At 43.1% G+C, this 22,039-nt stretch overlaps 1 protein-coding gene across 3 annotated transcripts in view; it reads right to left on the bottom strand.

Moving 5' to 3' along the window:
* The window catches only part of FZD4 (frizzled class receptor 4), a 53,396-nt gene that overhangs the window by 17,060 nt on the left and 14,297 nt on the right, over positions 1-22,039 (bottom strand). For 2 of the 3 annotated variants that reach the window (XR_008619615.1, XR_008619617.1), the window contains exon 4: positions 18,650-20,472. The exons of the other annotated variant lie outside the window; for it this stretch is intronic. The gene's annotated coding sequence lies outside the window, so the exon portion shown is untranslated. Of the gene's footprint in view, positions 1-18,649; positions 20,473-22,039 lie in introns of those variants that run through there. 3 annotated transcript variants of the gene reach the window in all.

Genomic DNA, 22,039 nt, shown 5'->3' with positions numbered 1-22,039 from the left:
TAGTTTTTTAAGGAACCTCCATACTGTTCTCCATAGTGGCTGTATCAATTTACATTCCCACCAACAGTGCAAGAGGGTTCCCTTTTCTCCATACCCTCTCCAGCATTTATTGTTTGTAGATTTTTTGATGATGGTCATTCTGACTGGTGTGAGGTGATCGCTCGTTGTAGTTTTTATTTGCATTTCTCTGCTGATTAGTGATGCAGAGCATTCTTTCATGTGTTTGTTGGCAATCTGTATATCTTCTTTGGAGAAATGTCTATTTAGGTCTTCTGCCCATTTTTGGATTGGGTTGTTTGTTTTTTTAATATTGAGCTGCATTAGCTGTTTATATATTTTGGACATTAATCCTTTGTCCGTGCCTATGTTTTCCTCTAAGAGTTTGATAGTGTCTGGCCTTACATTTAGGTCTTTAACCCATTTTGAGTTTATTCTTGTGTGTGGTGTTAGGGATTGTTCTAATTTCATACTTTTACATGTAGCTGTCCAGTTTTCCCAGCACCACTTATTGAAGAGGCTGTCTTTTCTCCACTGTATATCCTTCCCTCCTTTATCAAAGATAAGGTGACCATATGTGTGTGGGTTTATCTCTGGGCTTTCTATCCTGTTCCATTGATCTATATTTCTGTTTTTGTGCCAGTACCATACTGTCTTGATTTCTGTAGCTTTGCTTCGTAGTATAGTCTGAAGTCAGGGAGCCTGATTCCTCCAGCTCCGCTTTACTTTCTCAAGATTGCTTTGGCTATTCGGGGTCTTTTGTGTTTCCATACAAATTGTGAAATTTTTTGTTCTAGTTCTGTGAAAAATGCCAGTGGTAGTTTGATAGGGATTGCATTGAATCTGTAGATTGCTTTTGGTAGTAGAGTCATTTTCACAATGTTGATTCTTCCAATCCAAGAACATGGTATATCTCTCCATCGATGTGTATCATCTTTAATTTCTTTCATCAGTGTCTTATAATTTACTGCATACAGGTCTTTTGTCTCCTTAGATAGGTTTATTCCTAGATATTTTATTCTTTTTGTTGCAATGGTAAATGGGAGTGTTTTCTTAATTTCACTCTCAGATTTTTCATCATTAGTGTATAAGAATGCCAGAGATTTCTGTGCATTAATTTTGTATCCTGCTACTTTACCAAATTCATTGATTAGCTCTAGTAGTTTCCTGGTAGCCTCCTTAGGATTCTCTATGTATAGTATCATGTCATCTGCAAACAGTGACAGCTTTACTTCTTCTTTTCCTATTTGGATTCCTTTTATTTCTTTTTCTTCTCTGATTGCTGGGCTAAAACTTCCAAAACTATGTTGAATAATAGTGATGAGAGTGTGCAACCTTGTCTTGTTCCTGATCTTAGTGGAAATGGGGGCTACTCTTTGTTGCGATGGCTTCTCATGTTGCGGAGCATGGGCTCTAGGTGTGTGGGCTCAGTAGTTGTGGCACATGGGCTTAGTTGCTCCGCGCATGGCATGTGGGATCTTCCCGGACCAGGGCTCGAACCCTCGTCACCTGCATTGGCAGGGGGATTCTTAACCACTGCGCTACCAGGGAAGTCCAGTGGTGCCTCTTAATAAGGCAAGAATCTGCTTAGAGTTGTAACAATATAATAACCAAAAATTACGTGGGGATGTGAATGTCCAAAAATAGATTAACCACCTAAATCACATGGCAACTGCATAGCAGAATGTTACATATCATTTATAAGTATGTGTTAAAGAACATAATTAATGGGGACATATTTACCATATAAAGTTATGTGAACAGAGCAGGATGTAAAATGTACATAAATATTATTTTTAAAAAGGAACTATACACATCAAAATGTTAACAGTGGTTGTTTGAACTGAGAAAATATAGAATTGGGTTTTATTTTTATCAAAAAAGCACACAGATTTTTGTCAGATTCTGAGTTTTCTATGAGAATGAATTGCTTTTATAGAACATGGGAATTTAACTGGAGATATTAAATGGTGGATGATTTAATGTCACTGTGGTTGTTACCCTTATTAGTATATTGTTCTAATTTGCTGTTCCTCAAACCCACCACTGGCATAGCCCCTGGGAAAATGGCAACAATCCAGTGGAACCCAAAAATGTGCACCTAGAGGAATTAAAAGGATTTTTCTTCGTTTGATTTGGGTGGTTTCCACTGGCTGGGTGTGCCTCATCCTGACAGGAAGTGTGTTTCACCAGGCAAGAATTTTATTCTTTGCAGCAAAAAGTTGGTTAGTGGAGACAGAAAAAAACAGCCATGAGTGTTTCTCATGGATCCTGCTTGGTTGTGTCAGACCAGCTCTCCTGCGTGGCTGGCATCCCTCCTAGAGGAGACCCCTCCACTCAGGGGCCGCCCTGCTGCAAGTGGGCAGGGATGTGCTGTAGGGGTCTCCCAGGGCTCTAAGAGGTCAGTTTCATTGGACCCCTGAGCTCTAGACCTGGCTTTGTCCCTTGGTAGAGTCACCAGCCCTCCCTGAGCCTCAGTTTCTCAACTGTAAAAGCTTTTGTATCTGCCACGCCACTCCCTCTGGAAAGGGAGTTTCTTTCGGGGCTGGGACCATGCTTCATTCCTTTCTGTATCCATAGGGCCTAGCCCAGTGCCTAAGATCAATTAAAGTCTGCTAAGTGATAAAGTTGCATAAGTGGCTTTTAAAATGTTCCATCCAGGCTTGGCAATTAAATTTGTGAACATGGTCCTCCAGGGTATATTTATACATAATGGTTTATTTCTGGAAAAAAAATCTAAAATAAATGTCGGGAAATGGTAAGATAAATCTGCATGGTGGTACATGAATGGACCCACGTAATATCCATATTAATCTCTTTGAATCTTGGTTTCCTCACATCTCCAAAATAGTATCTACTTTATTGAGTTCTTCTGTGCCTTGAATGAGCAGTGTTTTGTCAAGTGCTTAGCACATTTGCGCACTCATTAAATGTTCATTTCCTTTCAGCAAGGGTAGTGAAAGGTAGCTCTCATAGCTAACATTGGACTATTTGATTTGAGGGACTTGACCCCAGGCATCCTGGCTGCCATCCAATAATGGCTATATCCTATAGTGACACAGATTTTTCAATGGAGAATAAATGATTCCCATTAGGAAAGACCATAACATTGATCTCAGCGCATATCCCATCCAATGTTGGAAGCCTTATATGGTCACATAGGAAAGTGTAATTAACTGCCCATTCATTTACAGAATACCCACCATGTGCTAGGCATTGTACCAGGCACTGGAAGTTCAGGGAGAAGACCCAATCCCTGACCACAGATAACTCACTGTCCAATAGAAGAGACAGAGGCAGAAACAAATTATTATAATATAATGCAATGGATCCTAGATTAATAGCCCATGGGAGGAAGAGAAACATCCAACCACACTTAGCAATGAAATGTACCTATTTCATTTTTATATGAAGCCCAGAGCTCTCCTATATTTCTGAAGTATAGAAAACATTTAGAAGAGACAGACTGTGGAAAATAAAAAGGCATCACCTTCACAAAGGATAATCTCACTTATGGAGTAAATAAAATGAAGCTAAGTACATGGGTGGGATACACAGAAATGAATACAAATGCAGAGACCAAGTTCAGTAGGGAACACACCATGGTCAATGTGTTTATTGGAGGGAGGAGGAGGTGATGGGTGGTGAGAAAGTGGTTATCTCGTCATCTATATGTTTCCATATTGTTTATGTTTTTAGCATCGAGGTGGTAGTCAGATATTACTTATGCTATAATTGCATTATTACATATGCACAGGAAATGGATGGGAAGGAAGGAGCCTTTCCCCAAGTGTCCACATGATTTGCTCCCTCATCTGCTTCAGGTCCTTGTTCAGATGGCACTTTCAGAATATCCCATTTTAAGTCGCCACCTCACCACCAGCAAAATCTCCATCCCCTTCTCTCGTTTCTCTGTCCCCATAGCACTTACCAGACTCTGACACTAAGTATTTTACTTCTTTTTAAAGTTGATTGTCTGCCTCCCGAACTATAACGGAGGCTCTGGCAGAGCCGGGATTGGTGTGTGTTGTTTCCCGGCTCTAAACCCAGCGCCTTGGACACACGGCAGGTGCTCCACAAGCCAACTGCCTGACTTACTGACAATAGGTTAACAGCAATGATTTCTGAATGGAGGGATTACAGATTTTTTTATTTCCTTCTTTCTGCTACTTCGTATCTGAATTTTTGAAATGAGCTCATGTTAATTTTATTACCTTAACTTTTTTAAAAAAGTTGACTGGGAGGCAATAAAAGGAGACTCCAGTAGAAACCACAAGGGGAGAAGAAAGTGCGGATGGAAGTCAGGCCAAGGAGCAGGGGAGACCTCATGAGACACCTGGTGGGTGAGGACAAAGTCCCTCTCCCAAGACTCCTCTGCTACCTTGTTCTTTTCAGACACCGGGATAAATGCCTGGTCTAGAGGTCACTGGCTCACAAAAGATCTCCTGCCCCAGAGCGCTCCGTTCCCCGAACAAAGGGCCCAGAAATTTATCCTCATTCTTCTATCCGCCAAATGTTTTTATCTGGTTCCTGCTTAGGTTTCAGCCAATTCTTTGCTGAAGCAAATTGGCTTCTTGTTTTCCTTGGGAACCAGACTCTTTTTAAGTCGAAGCCATAAAAAGGATGAAACCCATTACCTGATACTTTTCTATTCAGCTCTTCAAACCATGTCACAGATGGGGGCCCTGCGTGCCACACTCTCATTGTGGGCCGTGGCATCTAAGCTGAACACTTTGCATAAGGCACATGGGGAAAGTGAATGCTAAAGGTTTGTTTTTTCCGTTCTTTTTTTTCCCGCCTCCATTTTCCTCTATTCTATTTCCAATCTAGAGCTATGGTCTTGAGTGAATGATTGTAGAAACAGCTTGGTCCTCCTCTCTAGGTGCTGCCCAAGAGTAGCGGGGGAAGGTGGTCATGAGGATCCAAAAGTTAAGGGACTTGGATTCTCATAATTGCTCTGCCACTAACTGGCTACATGATCTTTGTTAAATCGTGTCACCTCTCCGTGCCTCAGTTTCTTCATCTGCAGAGTAAGTGTTTTTGAAGTGTTTTTCCAAGTCCCTGCCCTAATCCGTTTTTGTCACTGAGGGTCAACAGTGACACCTTGTGGTACCCCTTGGTTTCGGTTCAGTTTTCTAGCCTACAGCGTAGGGCATTTCATCCACAGAGAGCCAAGACCCCCCTCCCTGGTCCACCCACCCACGGGTGAAGGCCTGTGCTTCTGTGGTGAAGTGTGCAACTTGATGTGAATGTGAGGGTTTCACCCCCGGGTGTCTTGCAGCTCTAGAGAGGGACCTGGGAATATCTAACAGGGAAGGAGCTGAGATTTAATGGTTTTCCAGGGCTCCTCCTTATTTCTGAAATAAGCCTTAAGGCAGACAGAGTATACACAGTGTGGCCTGGGGACCTAGGACAGACATCTAACTGGCCCCGGAACGAATGTCTGACAGAGGACGGGACACTTACATCTGGATCGTACAGAATGAGTAGAGATCTGCCTGCAGAGGAACTCCAGAAGAAAGAACAGGGTGACTACGGGCAGGGCTCTATCTGCAAATCAAAACCAGTACTTTCTTGATCCAACCACTTCCCCTTCCACATATCTCTCAGTTTCTCAACTTCATATTTTCTATGTTCCAAAAGAGCAAATTTCACGCTCTGTCCTCACATCTGCATTTCCTAGTCACCCTTCACTCCACCCAGTCTCAGCACCACCCCTCAGTGACTAACCAATGTCACCATGACACCTCGTCCAAATGACCCTTTTTACTGCCTCTGCTATTGTCATCTTATTTCCCTCCGAGCTGCACGTGGCACAGTAATGCACCCTCTCCTTCCTGAAGCACTCTCTTGGCTCCTGTGAGACCCACGCTCCTAGTTATGTTCCAAGCTCACAGACTGCTCCTTTCCCAGCCTCCCTTCTCAGCTCCTATTCTACCCAATGTGAAATGTCACTATTTCTCGGTGCTCAGTCCTGGACCTTCTATTCTTTTTTCTATCTAGGGAATCTCATTTATTCCCATGGTTTTAAGCCTCATGTATCAGCTCCTAGATTTGTAAACCCAAACCTGAGCTCTGAAATCTAGACTTCTCAGCTCAGCTTAAAGGCTACCTGAGGGTCAAGTGGCCTCCCCTTGCATTTTTCTTATGTCTGCCTCCCACCCTCCCTGCCATATATGCAGATCCAGCACCTAGTGGGTGCTCAGAAAGTATTTGCTGAGTGAATGAAATATAAGTAAACAAAATCATTTCAAATAACAAAATAAACTTGTGGTTTTGATTTATTTTTTTCCTAATCCTGCAGTCAATCCAGTTCAAGTTCAGCCACGTGAGTCTCACGGGGTGTCATATGCTCTTTCAGGATGTGATCTAATTTTGAATTGTTTCTTAATGCAAAGTATCACCTTTTTCTAGGAACTAATTTCCCCCCAACACACACACACTGTCTATTCTCCTCTAGGGGGAGATGTCCCCATGAAATCACTCTGATGATCTTGAGCAGAACATTTCATTCACCTTGACTATTCCAGGTTCATAAACTTATTCACCTGCCCTTATGGCAGTGGATACTCTTTCAGGAAATACTGGAGCTGCAGCAGCCCGTGTTCCAGCTTGGTGGGTATTCACGTTCTGGGTACTTTTTACTAGCTCATACAATTCCTGTGTGAGCAGGAATTGAAAACAGCCTTCAAGCAGCGGGAACTTTGGTCACCAGGGATGGAAAGTTGTTATTAAAATAAACCTCCAGTCACTTTATTCAGGAAACTTCAGGAACGTTTCTAAATAGTCCAAAATAATAATGGCCAAGGGACATTCATCTTGCTCACTTCTCCGTGGGTGACACTGACCAAGTTAAACATGCCTCCTTTCTGAGATTGAGTCACAGCTCTGCCTCTGATAAGCTGTATGACCCTTGGACAAATTACTCAGCTTCTCCGAGCCTTTACTTCCTCTTCTTTAAAATGGGCAAAAGAATATCCCCACACCGTCACTCTGAGAAGTAAATCAGACAATACCTGTTGAGTACAGAGCACAATGCCTAGGACATAATAGCAACTCAGTACAAAAATTTTGCTATCCCTGATACCCAAGTAGAGGAAAATGCCCTTGAGATACAGATATATGGTCCCTGGAGAATTTTCCTCTTGACTTGCTCAACCACAGATACACATGCATAATCCAGCAGCCTAGCTGGGGAAGGGCTCCCAGCCTTGGGTTATGGTTTGTGGTTTCCAAGGCTGTCCACCTGGTCCTCTCCTGCGTTTGTTTACCCTCATATCCCTGCATCAGTAGAGTGCCTGGAACATGACAGGCGCACAAAATGTTTGCTGACATGTTGAACTAGATATGTGCTGTGCTGTCCAATATGGTAGCCACTAGCCACATGTGACTATTGAGCACTTGAAGTGTGGCTAGTCCGTTTAACAGTGCTCTAAGTGTAAACTAGACACCAGATTGTGAAGATTTAGTACAACAAATATAAAATAATTTGTTTATAACTTTTATGTTGACTACATGAAAAATATATTGCATATATTGGGTTAAAGAAAATGTTATTAATTTCACCTGTTTCCTTCTACTTTAAAAAAAAATTTTTAATTGAAGTATAGTTGATTTACAATGTTGTGTCAATTCCTTCTACGTTTTTTTTTTTTTTTTTGGCCATGCCTCACGGCATGCAGCATCTTAGTTCCCTGACCAGGGAATGAACCCGTGCCCCATGCAGTGGAAGCGCAGAGTCTTAACCACTGGACCACCAGGGAAGTCTCAATTCCTTCTAGTTTTTAAATGTGATTACTAAAACTTTTAAAATTACATGTATGGCTTATATATTGTATTTCTACTAGACAGAGCTGAACTAGACTATAGACCACGGACTGACTGAGGGATTGATGAATACAGTTCTGACTTCTCCTTTCCAGCTCCCTCACTTGTAAAAGTTGCACAAGCTCTATCAGGTGCTTTCCAGTTCCAGAAGTCTATGCCTTTACAAACTTTGGGCTACAGTTTCTTCTTAAGTAAGAATACTTATTATATTTCTACTCGGAGCCAAACCGTTTTACATTGATGTTTGATCCGTTTACTAAATGTAAGAGAAAAGAATGATTCTCCTCATCTGATAAGTGAAGAAGAGAAAACCTGCACAAGGGAAGAGATTTGGCTAAGGACATAAGTGGCAGAGCTAAGCTAGACTCTTTGCCCGTCTTCTCTGGTTCTTTGTAATAATTTTCAATTTTCAATAAATTTCAAGAAAATGTGATTCAAGAGTTGATGTGGGTGCTTTGTATTTACTTGTTTGGAAGAATCGTATATCATCAGAATCATTAAAAAAAATGTATGCAAGGGGCTCCTCTGAGACTGGAGAGGTTTGGTAGATCATTGACACCCAGTAGTGAAGTGTTCGGAGGCTTCTCAGGAGGAAGATCAAGAGCTGTTGGAGGTTAATCGTTCACCAGCTTCAGAAGATACGGCTGGGAGGGTAGCAGGGAATGAAACATTGACCAGCTCTGATTTAAATGCAGGAATGTGTTAGGGAGGCACGGAAAGGTCAGGGGGAGCATTTGGCACCTGAGACAGCTCCCACGGGCAAAATTCCTCTCTCAGAGACGGAACAGGAAAAGGGAATGTGCTCCGAAGGGGAGAAAAGGGTCTCTGGCCTCAAAGTGCACTTATTTTGCCAGCTGCTACAGCCATTCCCAGGGCCTGCTGGAGGGGAAAAAAAAAAAAAAAGGCGAGGTCCTGTTTGACTTTTCAACCTCCCAAAGCCGACTAAATTTTGGAGAGCTGGACCAGGCGGGGAGGGGTAGGGAAAACAAAGATGCATAATTAAGATATTGTCCTTGCCTTGGAGCCAAACTGGAAAATTCAAGGAGTGGTGCTGAAGGCTCTTGGACTTCAAGTGTTGGCTCCATCTAGCCTGGTGATCCTAGGCAATTTGGTTACTTTCTGAGTCTCAGTTTACTCAACTGGAAAAGAAAAGTAATAAAGTCTACCTCCAAGTATTGTTATAGTAATTACATGATAATGAGAAATCTCCTGACTCCCAGTTCCATAGTGCTGAGTTGAAGAGTGGGCAAGACAGTATCATTGTCTAAATTGGTCCAAGAGCTCCCACAGCCTCTAGGGGAAGGTTCAAACTCCCTTTTGTGAACTGGCCGCACCTCATCTCCCTGCTTCTCTCTCACGCTCACCTCCCCGCTCCACCCTTAGGAGTTTCTGATCTGTGACACTTTTAGAAGCAACATCCTGAATGCTGAGGTTCTTGCTTTTTCCCTCCTTAGAGGTTTCTGCAGCCTTTAAGTTACCCAGGGGAGTTGACCCCTCAAAGGTCCTCCCCTAGCCCAACCCACCAAGCTACCCCGGTCCTTTGCCAGGGCTACACCTTAGCCCAGTGGGGCCATGCTTGATCACCATAGACATCACTTGACAAAGAGCACGTTGCATTTCTCTTAATATGTCTTAAAACACAAAACAAAAGTTAGCTGGCTGGCTGCCCGGTTTCTGTTATGTAGACCAAGATTAAATTTATCTTGGACTGATTTGCAGAGCCCCTGGATGCTGGACTGAAAAGTGATTTACATTTTCTCTTGGCAGGGCATTACCCAAGTGGGAATTGCCTTGAAAAATAGCTATTCGAAGCTTGTGCATGTGTGTGTACACACATATATACACATGCCCTGGTCTGGTCAGGTTGATAAGTTCTTCTCATTGGTTGATAAGCTTAAAAAGTAGAAAATCAAGAGCTAGGAAAAGGTTATAATATCACAACCTTAATGGTAACAGGGTTGCCATGACTAAGTTGTAAATTTGATTCTGGACTCTAGGTTAAAAGGGAAGCATAATCAGGCAGGTAGCTCTTATCATCAGAAAGAAGGGTCCTCCTGACTCTTCTTGGGAGTACTGAGAATATTGCAATAATACGTATCTACCATTCACTGAGCACTCATTGTGTACAGGGGCATATTTAGTGCTTATAGCAACCACGCAAATTAGGTTTGTCTTCTATGGTTGAGAAAATTCAGACTCAGAGAGGTGATGACTTTTGTAAGCCTCCCAGATAGTATGTGTTGGAGCCTGAATTACTACCCAAGTATGTCTGGCTCCAGCTACTACCCGACACCGTCTCCCCAGCCTGTGACAGGCATGACTTCAACAATATTTTCACAGCAAATATACAACTTTGGGGGGCTCTTTGACCTTCAAGTAGAAATTTGAAGACTTTGGGGTTCATTTGGTGTCATGTTCAAACTGGAAACGAGTTGACTGACGGGCTCAGAGCTTTGCCCCAACCCTTCCCCCATCAAAAGATATATATATTGAGTCCACCATGTTAGATGCCCTGTAGACATTTCTCTATTTAAACCTCACAACAATTGTGTGACTTACAGCCTTATTAAAGGGTGTTGGGCACCAGTAACAGGACCCACATGAAAGAATTTGAATAAAGGGGGACACATCATTATAAAGAACGTCATGCGTCTGAGAGAACTTAAGACCAAGAAGTGTGACTGGGCCTCAGAAGAGACGAGAAATAGAAGCTGGGCAGTCAGAGCCCAGACGGTGGAGGCTGCATCTCCAATGAGCAACTTCTCTCAGCTTTGCACCTCCATGTTAGGGTGACCAACCGTGTGCCTAAGCACAAGGGCCCCCGTTAGGGTTAGACTCCAGCCTTTGATTGATGAATTTGGGGAAAGGACCAGGAATTCATCAATCAGCCCTTTCCTCTCCCCTTTCTTCTTTGGAGGCCCTCAGGAAGCTCCCAACCTCCCTTCCTGCATCTACATGGGGTGGTCTCTGACTGCTCAGGGCTGCCTACAAGGTCTGTCTCACTATGGGGTTCCGCACTGCCACACTGAGCCAAGTTCATCTACAAAAGGCAGATGTGTAACTCTTCCTCTGCCATAACCTCGCCCATGCCTTATCTGGCTCTGAAGTGGGGCAAAGGAAGGGGAGGCCACTGCCTGGGCCCCCTCAAATTCCTACATACAGTCAAAGAGGGCCACCCCTTGGACCTCCCTGGTGGCACAGTGGTTAAGAATTCACCTGCCAGTGCAGGCGACATGGGTTCGAGCCCTGGTCCGGGAAGATCCCACATGCCACGGAGCAACTAAGCCCGTGCACCACAACTACTGAGCCTGCGCTCTAGAGCCAGTGAGCCACAACTACTGAGACCTCATGCCGCATCTACCGAAGTCCGTGCTCTGCAACAAGAGAAGCCACCGCAAAGAGAAGCCTGAGCACCGCAACGAAGAGTAGCCCCTGCTCTCCGCAACTAAAGAAAGCCCGTGCGCAGCAATGAAAACCCAACACAGGCCAAAAATAAATAAATAAATTTATTTAAAAAAAAAAAAAAAAAAGAGGGCCGCCACATCATGGCCTCACCCCCCTTCCCAGAGCAAGAATTAACAGAGCCTGTGGCCTCTATGCCCAGATCCTCTTGAGATTCTGAAGGACCTAGCTTGGGCCAGTCCACCCTGGGTCCAATCAGCTCTGCCGGGGGCCTGGAGGAGTCACAGGGTACCGACAGGGAGGAAAGCTGTTGGAGGAAGAGGACTGGGGACGCACAGAAGCCTCGAGGTTTCTGTTGTCATCTCCTCTTCACCAGCAGAAAGTTGCCCCTTAGGAGAAGCTGCTCTCAGAGCTGAGATTCATGCCCAGGTCTGATAGACCCTCACCACCACGCTCTTAACCAAACACAGAGTGATGAGAGCCCGGAAGCTGGCCCTGACCTGGGTGTTCTCCAGTTAGCATTAAGTGGTACACCTGGCATCATGTAAATGACTTCAACAGTAATACTGAGAGCAAGGCAGGGCTAAGATTTTACCTTCTGCCCTTCAGTGTCCTCTCCTTTTCCTTTCTCCTTCTGGACCACCCTAGAAATGTGGGGCTGCACAGGCTGATAGAAATCATAGTGTACTTGATGCCAGAAAATCTCCACTTATGAGCTGTGTGTCCTAAATCACTTTATCTTAAGCTCTTTGATTATCATTCAGTTTTTCATCCATTTAACCATTATATATATCTGTGTATAATACATATGCTAAATATACATTAATAAATAAGGCATGATAGTTGGCATACAATACATCGTATATGTATTAATATATAATACATATGTTTTTTATTGTATCAATAGCTCTATTGGATATCTACCACATGCCCGTCACTGTGCTATGTAATTAAAAGCACAACAAATCCTACCAGATGCTTAGTTTTTCAAGTAAGAAATGCAAACTAAAAGGAACTATGCCAAGATAATATTTTTCTATTCTCAGATTGCCAAATCTCCAAATGTTCTGCAACACATATGAGGTCAAGGGGAAACAAGTTTTCTGATACACTGTGGGTGGGAGTATAAAGTGGTACAACCTCATGGAAGGCAATTTGCCAAAATTTGTTCAAATACAAACTCGAATGCCCTTTGTACCGGCAATCTGTTCCTAAGAAATTATCCTTTGGATATTCTCACTTTCACAAAAAGTAACATATGTATATGATTGTTATCACTGCAGCATTGTTTGTAATAGCAAAAGATTTAAAATAACTGAAATGGCCACCAGTATAGGCCTAGATCAGCCATAGAGTGAAACACTGGGCATAACTGACAAAGAATGAGGAAGCTTTCTAAGTTCTGACAAGGAAAATTGCCAAGACATATTGCTAAGTGGAAAAAGCAAAGTGCAGGATGGTATATAGAGTGTATTAATGTAATACTAATGATAGTATAGTTGTACAAATAGTGTTAGTTACAAACTAATATAATAAAATTATATAATAATATTAGTAAGAGTAATACTAATAATTAGTATAGTGTATATGTGTGTAAAATTTTGTATAGGCATTTTTTTAAATTTCTGGAAAGGATTTTAAAACCAGTGTAAGGGGTTATTATTTTTTTTTAAGGTAGGTGGGAAACCAGGCAAAAGGGAACACGGGTAGGAATAAAACATTTCACCTAATATCTTTTGAGAATGTTTGAACCACATGAATGTATAACCTATTTAGAAATTGAAATAAATATGCATAATTTTAAAATAACAACACTACAATGAATGTTAAGAAGGTGAAGGCCAGGGTGCTACAGAAGCAGGTAACGTGTGACCTGACCTAGTCTGCTGAGGAAGTCCCTGAGGAAGTTAAGTCGTAAGTTGAAACTTGAAGGATAAATAGGCAGAGGGGCCAATGGATGAACAAGGGCCATCTAGGAAAAGGGACTCCATGTACAAACCCCTGGGGAGAGCTAGAGCTTCACAGGCGAGGAGTGGAAACATATTCAGCAGACTGGAATGCAGACACAACGGGACAGGGATACTGGGGAAGCGGTAGCTGATGCAAAGTTAGGGGCCATGTTATGCAGGCTCCGTTTAAAAATTTGGACTCTATCCGAAGGGCAGTGGAAAGCCATTGAAACAGTTTCAGCAGGAAAGTGATGGGATCAAGGTTATGTTTTGAATAGATTGCTCTGGAGTCTATGAGGACAAATGACCAGAGGAAGCCGAGTGGATGTTGACAACTCATATATCTGACAAACCTCTTTGGAGAACTATTTGGTGCTTTTTTTTATAAAGTTAAACATACATCTACCCTATGACCTGGCAATTTCATTCTTAGGTATTTATCCAAGTTAAATGAAAACATATGTTCGCAAAAGTATTTGTACAAGAATTTTTATAGCAGCCGTTATTTATAAAAGCAAAAATTGTGCCCCTCAAACTCCACAAATTTCTGTCAAAAGATGATTTCATAAGCAAAGTGTGATACATTTATACAATGGAATACTACTTGGCAATACAAAGAAAGGAACTCCTGATACACACAACATAGATCATTTTTAAATCCATGAAAAAAAGCAGACACAGAAATGCATATACTGTATGATTCCATTGACATGAAATGAAATCCATGTACAAAAAAAGTATAGTGACAGAAATCAGAAAGTAGTTGCTGCGGGGAGAGGGAAATTGACTGGAAAGAAAAATGAGGAAATGTTCTGGGGCGCTGGAAATGTTTTATATCTTTTTGTACTTGGCAGTTACACAGTGTAAAACTGTCAAACCTTGTCAAAGTGAACAACTGAGACTTGTGCTTTTTATAATATGTTAAGTGTACCTCAATTTAAAAGAAAAAGGAAAGAGTGGACATTGAGAAAGTGAAGAGGTGTTTACAATGATCAAGGAGAAAGGTGATGCTTGCCCAGTGGCCTAGCATAGGGATCAAATAAAATAATGTGTTTAAGAGGGCAAACTACAAAGCTCCATGCAAGCCATAAAGCTCTATATAAACTGTGAAGCCCTGTGCAAAAGTGAGGAGTTAGTCTAAATAAATACCAAATTTTGGAGGTGATTGTTGACCATCTGAACTGCCCGAGGTAGTCCTGTTTATTTGCAATGAAGGGCTGGGGGAGTGATTAATCATTATTTTCTTGTTGGTTTGTCACCTTTTGGTAGGAAATGGATCCAATGGCTACTGAGATTCATCAGAATCCTTGTTCTTGGGGCACAAAAAAAGGTGGGGGGGAGGAACTGCTTTTGCCGGGGGTAGTTTTCTATTGAAAACTGGGCTTTCCCAAACAAAAAATGCATTCAGCTGCTGGGCTTGAGTCTTTATTTTTTTGAATAATTAGGGTTTGAAGATACAGAAAGAAGGAAGCAGTCAGTTCCTGAGGCAGGGACCATAAAAATCAGTGACACGGCCACCCAGCATTCAGGAGAGCTTGTTGAGAGCTGAGAGTGTGTGGGAAACACACGTGCCTGCTTGAAGCATCTGCCTCTGCATGTAGACAGGTTTGGAGAAACAGTTGTGCGGAAACCAGTCAAAAGCCATCTGAATAGCTGGTGTTTCACCATTTAACTGAATTCAACTTTTTTATATGTGCTTTTTATTCAATGTTAATAAATCCCTAATTATTCATTTTCATTTAATGGTTTTTTCTTTTCGAAACCACTTTGAAAGAGCAGACACAGCTGGGCCCTCCCTATTCACACCAATGGATGCTAAACACCCCAGTGCTGTACTTGGGCCCTTTGTCCCTGCACGAAGCAGGGCCTTAGATTCCATGACCTCTGGAAGATGGCTGAAGATCCTCTTCTGAGCTGCAGTGGACATGGGTCATATTTTTATTATCTAGTATATGTCAGCCAGTCCCTCTCTCTTTCTAAGGATTGATCTCTGTTGTGGTTCCTCTTGGTGGGAGGTAGGACCCATGTCCCACATCAAAAGTAGGCAGGAGGGCTTCCCTGGTGGCGCAGTGGTTAACAATCCGCCTGCCAATGCAGGGGACACGGGTTCGGGCCCTGGTCCGGGAAGATCCCACATGCCGTGGAGCAGCTAAGCCCGTGTGCCACAACTACTGAGCCTGCGCTCTGGAGCCCGCCAGCCACAACTACTGAAGCCCGTCCGCCACAACTACTGAAGCCTGCATGCCTAGAGCCCGTGCTCCACAACAAGAGAAGCCACCATAATGAGAAGCCTGTGTGCAACAACGAAGACCTAACGCGGCCAAAAATAAAAATAAAATAAAATTTTTTAAAAGTAGGCAGGATCTCACACACATACACACACACACACACACACACACACACACACACACACACACACACACACACACACACTGGCCCTGGCAAAATCTGAGGATGGGCAACTGACTTGGGCTTAGCCCCACTGGTGGTCTTCCCTTGAACTGGGAGTCTCAGGGAAGCAATACAAAAACATGGATGTGGTTGGTTGCTGTCCGTGGAGAAAGCTGGTAGTCATTGTTCGGGAAGTAGGAGAACCGGCATGCTGACCAAACCACTCCTGCCAGGGCACCACTGCTATCACACCTTTGGCCTCACCCTCTGACTCTCCACTTCTGGATGGGAAAACTGAGGCCTAGGATGTGAAATGGCGTGTCCATGTTCACACAACAAATTATCAACCAAGCCAAAACTCTTATTTAGACCTTTTCACTCTCCCCAACTACTTTCTTCACAGCACAAGAATCTCCCCTAATTTCCACCAGTTTCTAAGCCTAATTCTCTCCATCTTCCAATAACCCCCCAATAAATTCCCTTCCAAATAAGTTATCTAGAATCTGTTTTCATTGTTGACACCAAAGACAGATACACAGTCGTAAAATAGTGGTTTCATTTCTCTTCGGAAGGCTTCGCAGAGATGCTGTCTAGCAGTATCTCAGATACTCAGATCCAAGACTTTACTTTGGGGGCCATGGACATACACCTGAGTAAGTGGGAGTGGGGATAAGGTAAGAGGACTGAAAAACAGAAAGGGAGAAGGAAAAGTACCACGTATTTCCCATCTAGTCTGTGCTAGAACTGACGGTACAGTGATGGTCAATACAGGCAGAGGCGCTAACAGATGCCAGGAGCTGTGCTAAGCGTTGTCCTTGTGCTGACAACACTGGGAGGGAGGTGTTTCCGCATCAGAAGTGGAAAGAGTGAAGTTGGATGAGACTGAGAAATCTGTGGGTGGCCACACAGCACTTGAGTGGCAGAACTTGCATCAGATCTCATTCCTCACAAGATGTGCCCATTCCACTGTAATAAATGTGTTGAAAGCTGATGGGTAAGCCATGTGTCTTTTTTCTCTTTTTATTATGATTTCAGAATTGTACCCATGATTTGGAATGAGTTCACCTGAGCATAAGGATGTAACGAGCTCATTGGATCATATATTTATTTATTTAAGAAGCACGAGGGAGAAAACTTTCTCAAGCCCATGAAAAGCAGAGCTGGGGGCGCGTCCAAGCCTGTTTTGATTTAAGTGGAATGGATCCAGCTTGAGTGTAAATTCAGAACCGTGTTTGCTTGTGTCACACTCCATTTTTTCAAATTACTTTCGTATGTCTCACTTCATCTGTTTCCCCCACTTCTGGATGAGAAAACTGAGGTCCAGGACTTGAAATGACGTGTCCCTGTTCACACAACAAATTATCATCCGAGCCAAAACTCAAACCCAGATCTTTCCGCAGTATCCCACTCCTTCCTCCCCAGCCCAAGAATTTTGGTTACACCAAGTGAGCTTAACAAGGTGACTTGGATTGATTCATCCTGATGGTTTGATTTAACCTCCCGGTAAATAGTAGTCCCGCATCTCTTTCCAAATAGGTTCAGTCTCTCCCTCCGTCTTTATTTCTTCATCTTTTTCCTGGAATTCCTGGTCTCCACCCTCCCCCTCCCACCTCCTCCTTTTCTCTTTTAACCTTTCCTTCTCTTCTTTCCTCCCTTCCTCTCCTCCTGTCACACACACACATTTGTTTTTCTTACATAGGGGTGGTATCATGTTGACAGGGTGGGTGAAATGAGGAGTATCTTTCAAGTCCCTGGAAGGAGAATATTTTCTTATGGATTTTTTTATTGTTTAGATTGTTTTGCCAGGCTAATGAAAGATGACTCTGAGGTCCCCTTATCTCAGGCCAACCGGAGGATGCCTTCAAGTTTTTGTTTTTGTTTTTTCCAAGCTGGTTCCTTACCAATGCACCCAGAAGGTCACTCTCGGGTCCCCAAGATAGTGGTGGGGTAATCAATCACATCCAGGACATCAGCATCACAGAAGATAATCTCATGAATGGGAGTGTCTGGGGAAGGGGAGAGGGGAACCTGAGCTGTCCCAGGATTGTGAGCGCAGTAAAGGTGATCTGATGGATTGCTTTCTCCAGAAGTTCTCTGGGATAGACACGAGGATATTCCAGCTCCAGTGGCTGGTCTTCCCCTCTGATTTTTGACTCCAAATAAATAAATAAACACTTACACAAAAGGCTCAAACATTTCCCAGGTAATCCGATCATTGCAACTCAGCAAGCAATAAAGACAGTGTCTAGTAGCTCAGAAGCCTGGGTCCACATGGGGCCCCCAGGCAATCCTTTCAAAACAGAAGGGATTCCAGTTCTGGCTTTCCCAAGGACAAGCTTTGTGAGCCTGTGTAGCTCACTTAACTTCTCTGGGCCTCAGCTTCTCAACCATAAAATAAAATAATGAACTAGTTTATTCTTTCAACAAATATTTATTAAACATCTACTTTGTGACAGGCCTAGTGAAAAGTTTTTTTTAAAAGGATAGACACAGGGCTTCCCTGGTGGCGCAGTGGTTAGGAGTCCGCCTGCCGATGCAGGGGACACGGGGTCTTGTCTGGGAAGATCCCACATGCCAGGGAGCGGCTGGGCCCATGACCCATGACCGCTGAGCCTGCGCGTCCGGAGCCTGTGCTCCACAATGGGAGAGGCCACAACAGTGAGAGGCCCGCGTACCGCAAAAAAAAAAAAAAAAGGATAGACACAGTCCCTGGTCTCGGGGTGGGGGTGGGGGGGGTCTCAAAGTTTAATGGGGAAAATATGTATAATAAAGGAAAATAATAATAACATAATATTTTAAAGTGCTCTAATGACATTATGTACAAAGTGCTATGGAGGGACAAAGGTCAAAACAACTCAACCTAGGAGCTCATCTTTAGGATTCTTCCCACCTCTAAAAGTCTGTGTCATTGGCTTTATTTGTTTGTTTTGTTTTGATCTCCTTTTCACATTAATGTATTTTATTCTTCCTTAACTAGTTAACTTCAAATCATTGTCATCATTATCAACCATTGACAATCACTATATCACACATACTGTTTAATGACCTCAACAATTATAAAAGTCAGACATTATGGTCACCATTTTAGATATAAGAATACTGAAGCTCAGAGAGGTTAAGTAACCGACTCATACTCACACAGCTGGGAAATTACAGAACTGGGATTTGAACCCCAACTGCCAACTCCAAAGCTCATGCCCTTTCCACTGCATGCTGCTCCTTCAAGTAGGTGCAGCCACTCAGGACCAGCAACATAATTTGCAGGACCAGGTGAAAAGTAAAAATACAGAGGTTTTTGTTCAAAAATTATTAAGAACTTCAAGACAGCAACAGTAGAGCATTAAACAAAGCATGGGGCCCTGAAAGATTGCCCAGGTCACACACCCATGAAGCCTGCCCCGCCAGCCACAATTCACTTTACAGATGGCATCTCCCATCCAGGAGCAAAAGCATCATAGCAATTTGCAGGCCCAGACCACAGTGGCAGAATGTTTTATAATCACGCGTCATGTGCAGGTTACCTGACGTTACCCAGAGGGTTCAGAGTGGACCATGTGGGCAGAATTTGTGGGCGCTGTGTGATAGTTTTCCCAGAGCAGGAAGAATTACACCCTCACCTACCTTTAGAACCTAAGGAGGGGGGAAATTAATACAACACAAAATGAAACACAGCCAAAAGCCCCTTAGCCTCTCTTTTTAAATTGCAGACCAGACCTGTAGGTGCCCTCATGAAGGACAGTGAACAAAAAACAACAGGACTGCTGGTTTATAAGCCTCTCCCCTGAAGCACGAAAGAAGGTGTCAGCTCCTATTGAGCCAATAGAGATTATGAACATCCTTTTGGTGAACAATTCTTAATCAGTGACGTTTAATCTTTTGTGATCATAGACCCATCTATGAAAGTTTGGACCATTTCCCTCCCAAAAGACACATGTGTACATAAAACAGTTTGCATGCAATTATAGACTTCCTTCATTGACCCCAGATTTTTAAAAAACCCAGGCATTTTAGATCACAGATCCCCCAGTTATAGAAACCTACAATGTTGGGCCCAGACAGAAACTTAGAGATCATTTTTGTGAAACCATCGTATTTCTCAGGGGGTGAAGGTTGAGGTCATTTGGGATAATAAATGATTCTGTACATTTTCAAAGACCTACTCCGCTGATTGCCAACTCTACCCTTGAACTAGCTGCACGCCCCAGCCCCCCAATTTGCTCCTATCAAAACACTGCAGCCCAGTGGGACAGTCTAACCCCACAGACGGCTGATGTGAGGACATCAGTGAACGTTTGCAGAGTGCCTGGACAAGCCAGGGACTTGGGCACCAGGACAGCTCTTGTCCAGAAGATCACAGAGGTCTAGGGGAGACACACATACAGACAAAAAATGTAAGATAACACAGGCAACTATAGGTGTTTGAGAGGTGACATACCAGGTGCACCGTGTCTGCCAGGTTGGATCATTCGAGGCTCCCAGGAGAGAAAACACTTACACAGGGTCTTGAGGAGTGAGCCCAGAGCCATGGAGGGACAGAATCTCCTGGCTGAGGGGACCCGCATATGCAAAGGCAGAAAAGACTCAGACAGTGTGAGATACACAGGGAGTTGGAATTAGCTAGAATATACATTGTGTCTGAAGAAGAGGCAGGAAGTGAGACTGGAGGAGAGGGGAAGGGGTCCAATTCTGGAGGCCTTGGATATCACACTAAGGGGTTGGACCTACGGAAGAATGTCAGCCTGGGTGATGGATGAAGGAATCTCTTCCTGGGGCTGGTGCAAGAAGCCAGATATCCATCTGTCCCGGACGGCCTTCTGCCGGATGGGGTGGAGGTCAAGATGAGGGGTGAAAAGCTCTTCTCAGATCCCGATCACCTCTGTCTCTAAAGATCAGCCGCTGCCCAACACTGGAGAACAAAGGAAGGGCCCTATAAAGCCTTCATAAAAGACAGGGACAGTTAGCCTAAAACACATCTCTAAGGTGTCAGTGAGATTTACTCACCAGAAAAGTACCATTCTTCTCCACAAAAAGATGACCAAATCGGCCTTCTTACAAATGCAGAGAAATTACTTTCATTAAAAAAAAAAAAAAAATTGAAGGGAACCTGACCCCAGCTTGATATATTGATGTGTTTCTCTCTGCAAAGTCTCACACCTTTCATTTATTTGTAAATTAAACCAGTTTAGTCCTAGGTGGTGGGCTGGCTCTGAAGAAATATTGATCAAGAGAAGAGGGGACTTCCCTGGCGGTCCAGTGGTTAAGACTCCAAGCTTCCACGGCAGGGGGCACGGGTTCGATCCCTGGTGGGGGAAATAGATCCCGCATGCTGCAACTAAGACCCGGTGCAGCCAAATAAATAAATAAATAAATATTTAAAAAAAAGAAAAAGAAGTCCTTGGAACAGGTGTGTTTTCTCCCAAACTAATGCATAGACAAAAAATCCTGATCACTGAGACAATCTATGAAGTTAATCTCTGCTCTGAAGCTGTCCTTCCCTTATTTACCACTAGATGTCATGAGAACCCTGTTTTTAAAAAGACAAATCTTCAAAATTGCTGACCTAAAGAAAACCATTCCCCCTGGTGTTCAGATATTTGAGTAAAAAAGAAAAAATATTCTTAACAACAGCAAAAACTGCAAATGTTCAGAATTTATCTCCTGAGTAGCTACATAATGGTTGTAATTCCTCAGACTACCTGCAAATAAGATAGTCCCTACAGGATCACAACAAATAGATTTTTGTTGAAATATCCACGGTAAACGTTCATCGTACAGGAAATTCCATTGCATTTACACTATTTATTTAATAAAAATAATCTCTGCGATTATTTGCATTTATTTCTGAAGGAGGATGTTTTTCCTTCCTCAGAATAAGTTCAGGAAATGGGTGAAGTGTTCAGGAAGTTAGCTAAATGCTGATGTAAATCCAAAAGGAAGGTCTGTTGTTTAAAAAAAAAAAAAAAAAAAAGGACCAAAAAAAAAAAAGCTAGGAAGTGGTTCTCTCTTTCTCTTATGGAAAATGTTATACAGAATTTCTGATTTAAAAGGAAGAGGACTAGGGAAAATGTGTGTGCTCGTGGTATCTTTTGCCGTGGGTCTAGTTAGGCAGTCCAGACTTTTACTGATCACAGTAACCCACAGAGAAAACTGTGTCAAGAAATAAAATCTGTTAGATGGCAGACATAAGTGGGATTAAGTTTGTACGAAATGAAGCACTTACTATGGAATTTGTATCAGCTATTCTAGGAGGTATGTTTAGAGGAAACTCTGAGTCCAAAGAGGTGGTGGGACCCCTTAGCACTACACAAACAACTAAGCGCTATGCTCTCCTCTCCAGGACCCTGTCCCTTCCAGCCACCAACAAATGGTGTCATGCTGACCTGCAGACTTCGAGGGAGACAGTCTCATCCGGGAAACCCCAGCTCCCCAGGGTGCAATCTGCCACAGCCCTTCAGTGAGGAGGTCGTTATTTA

Source organism: Physeter macrocephalus, chromosome 16 (assembly GCF_002837175.3).
Source record: "Physeter macrocephalus isolate SW-GA chromosome 16, ASM283717v5, whole genome shotgun sequence".
Classification (NCBI taxonomy): Eukaryota; Metazoa; Chordata; class Mammalia; order Artiodactyla; family Physeteridae; genus Physeter; species Physeter macrocephalus.
The sequence above is the reverse complement of the archived record's forward strand: the minus strand, read 5'-3'. Positions and strand labels throughout refer to the sequence as shown.